This window comes from Montipora foliosa, chromosome 3, assembly GCF_036669935.1.
Source record: "Montipora foliosa isolate CH-2021 chromosome 3, ASM3666993v2, whole genome shotgun sequence".
Lineage (NCBI taxonomy): Eukaryota > Metazoa > Cnidaria > Anthozoa > Scleractinia > Acroporidae > Montipora > Montipora foliosa.
The window spans coordinates 50,311,612-50,315,212 of NC_090871.1; the positions used below are offsets into that span (position 1 = coordinate 50,311,612).

Consider the following 3,601-nt stretch of genomic DNA (forward strand, 5'->3'; position numbering starts at 1 on the left):
AAAACATGGATTAACATAAATTACTTTATTTTCGGCAGAGCCTACTACTCAAACAAAGTGCTCAACAGATGAAATGAAAAGGAAGCTATATTTAGATATCTCTCCCACTGGATAAGGCAGAGACATGTTCCAGGAAAAATTTATTGCGAAAAGTGCATTTGAAGAGCCGGCTGTACCCTTCAGCAGAAAGTCTGGAGATCGGTGAAATATTATGTAAAAAACCAGATTGACAAAATGAAACTGGTATTTGATCCTAAGAACGTTAACCTTGAGATGAAATTTTGACCTTTTTACCATTTTTGTTGAAGTAGTTTTGAAGTATATTTCCAACTAAGTAAGGCAGGAACACGTTTCAGCAAAAGGTTATAGTGAAAAATTAAGTGTCAAAGGCAGTAGTACATGTACACTCCAGTGGTGAAGACTGGACAGCTTTTATTCATTTAAAGAACTATGGGCTCGTTTCTTAAAAGTCCCGTTCACTTTGTGGAACTACAAGGAAAGTAGAACGGTTGTTAAAAAAACCAGCTTGCTCTCTTTGGTTTGTTGTCATTTAAATTATCTGAATTTTAAATTGTTAAATACTTTTATCTTCAGTGTAAATTTGAGAAAGAAAAAACGGCTTTTCGGGACCTGTAACTGACGGGCCTTGGAGAAAGAGGCCTCAGATTGATTAAGGAAAGGAATAGTTGGCCCCTTGTTACTCGTTTTCGAAATTTCGTTTTTACTTGACTATTTAAGTGCTACTATGATCAAAAAATCGTTGTCTTTTTTTTCGTCAGACTCACTGGTTTAAGAATACAATACGTATGTACGCGGCTGAATTAAGGACGGTGTCTACTATTGTTATTGCGCATACGTTCTGCGCATATCGAGATACTCGGGTTTCCTATCGGTGATGCTTACTAATAATTTTGTGCAGTACATTAAGATTACAGCGAAGCTCCAACAAACACAAAACAAAAACAAATAAATAAAACAACCCTGAAAACAAAAATAACAACCCCCTCCCCTCCAAAAGAAAAGAAGGTGAAAATTTAATTTGAAATATATTAGTGATGGACTAAACATTGCTTGTTAATGTCCGTACTGGGAGCTACGGAAGTCTATTTCTAAGGAGGGAGAATTTGCTTAAAGATATATTTGTAGGATCTTAGTGTTAAAACTTGTTTTTACAGCAAAAATGCTGTCTTGTGTGGAGGTACTTTTGATTTTAAGCACATGTTAAATTTGGAAATGACAATAAAAACAAGCAATAGAAAAAATGGTGGTTTCACTGTTCTTGGCATAGAAAAAGTGTAGTGCATTCCGTAATCATTCTTCTATAGTCGCTTATCTTCTCCAAATGTTTAGATTTAACAGTTGTCCGGCAAAGGTGTTTGCTAGCAAAACTTAATTATTTTTGTTCGGGTGCGTTTGCTCACTATGAGTTTACGTGACCACGAGAACGAATTCATGAGAAGATCATCCTGGTCCGAGCCATGAAGAAAACCTCAAACTCACTACTAGAGACTTGAATAGTGGGAAACATTGTTCCTTCATGACTGCAATGAGTCTTGTAAACGAAGAAAAATGTTATAGCTGTAGCTGTAGCTGTAGCTTGAAATCCTAGTCAGAAATTGTTTGAGTCTTGCTTGCTTTCAGCAACTGTATGACCTACAAAATGAATGCAAAAAAAAATTGCCTGGTTATTAAATTGTCTCTTTTTCCTATTTTTGTTTCCTTCTTCAGGCGTGGGCAGTGGCAACAATGGTTTTAATGCCATTTTCTTATTTTTTTCAGGGGCTGGTCAATAAAAAAGGCAAGTGAAGCCATGATTTTCGCAGTTGTGAACGCAATTTTTGCAATTGCGTAGAGAAGCCTGAAAAATTCAGGACTTCAACAGGATTTGAACCCGTGACTTCGCGATACCGTGGTTGCAAAAATTGCAAAAATTGCGTTCACAACTGCGAAGATTATAGTTTCACTTGATTCCATATAGCTCAGTTGGTTAGAGCGTCGCACCGGTATCACGAGGTCACGGGTTCAAACCCCGTTGAAGTCCTGAATTTTTCAGGCTTCTCTACGCAATTGCAAAAATTGCGTTCACAAATGCGAATATCATAGCTTCACTTGATTTCATATCCGCAGTTCATAAATGATCCAATTCATATACCGTAAAATTCCGAAAATAAGCTCCTCCAAATATAAGCCTCCCAAAGCGGTAACGCAAAAAATCCTCCGTGAAATCGCCCCTCCAAATATAAGACCCCGGGGAGCTTGTACTTGGAAAATTGCCCTCAAATACAAAGTAAAACAAAGCAAAAACAGTAAATTCACTTCCAACTATAAGGTTAGCCCAGTCGATTCGGAAACGCAAGTTTCCCTCCGTAGATAAGCCCCTCGAAAAAGGCCTTTGAAAAATATAAGCCACGAGGGTTATTTTCGGAATTTTACGGTATATCATTTTATCGTTAACCTAAAGGCTTAGCCAACAGGTTGACTAATATTGCAACCACGAGAACATCATCGTATATCAAATCTGTTTGAAAATGTTTGTATTGGCGTCTTTCCATAAATCAGGTATTGGCAGATGTCCCCGCAAATAGTGAATTCCTTACAAAAGCTGTGTATTCGGACCTGTTCCCATAAGTAGGGTATCGGCAGATGTCCCCGCAAATAGCGAAGTCCCCACAAAAGCTGTGTATTCGGACCTGTTCCCATAAGTAGGGTACCGGCAGATGTCCCCGCAAATAGCGAAGTCCCCACAAAAGCTGTGTATTGGCCTGTTCCCACAAGTAGGGTATTACCAGATGTCCTCACAAGCATTAAACATTTTGTTACGTCCTCACAACTAAGTCCTCACAAAAAAATTAAAGGTTTTACAACATTTGAAGAGATGTATGAAGAGATGAGACATTAAGCAACAATCGTAGCAAATATTGTTTGGATGACTACAAAAGAAGACGTAGTCCCCACAAGGGGGATTGGGAAACATATGGCCCACAAGTAGCCAGGGGCGCGTATGTGTGTGTGTGTGTGTGTATGTATGTATGTATGTATGTATGTATGTATCATATGTTTTGGAATTGCCTTAACTGTATTTTACTTGCCTTAACAGCTATTTTCAAACTTCCAAAACGTTTCATCATTTTCGACTAATAAATAAAGTAGGCCACTCCTCCTACAAAATCACTGATACACATAGCTCGGCGATGACCACGCCGTACAATGATTTTGCATCAAGACGACTCTGAAAGAGAGGCAACTTGAAAACTCGAAAACAGAGACCCGAAATCTTTGAGCCTTAGCTTTTGCAAATTATTCTTTACCATTCGACAAATCCAAATCAACAAATCCTTTTTGTTCTACTAAAAGCCAATGTATCTCTGGAAAGATAGACTTACCTGTTGAAAGTGCACATTCGGTGCATGCACTTCCCACCGATGAAGTTCTGGGAAGCTGTTATGACTTCTACTCATAATCTGTTCCTTCATACCCTTTAATTCGGCTCAGCGGCACATGATATTAAAAAAAAAACAAATAATTCTCAGAAGATATCGTAAACTTCGACCAATGTATAGATCAACTCAGCTTCATCAATTAATTGAAAGATTTCTTGAGT

General features: G+C 38.1%; 1 long non-coding RNA gene across 9 annotated transcripts in view; it reads left to right on the forward strand.

Annotated features, from left to right (window-relative positions):
- Positions 1–1,687, forward strand: part of LOC137997594 (uncharacterized) — a 23,725-nt gene extending 22,038 nt beyond the window's left edge. For 5 of the 9 annotated variants that reach the window (XR_011122525.1, XR_011122526.1, XR_011122527.1 and 2 more), the window contains one exon: positions 39–1,686. This is a non-coding gene — a long non-coding RNA (uncharacterized lncRNA). Of the gene's footprint in view, positions 1–38 lie in introns of all 9 variants that reach the window. The other 4 variants (XR_011122528.1, XR_011122530.1, XR_011122532.1 and 1 more) reach the window with 2 other exon arrangements.
- The last annotated feature ends 1,914 nt before the right edge of the window (positions 1,688–3,601 follow it).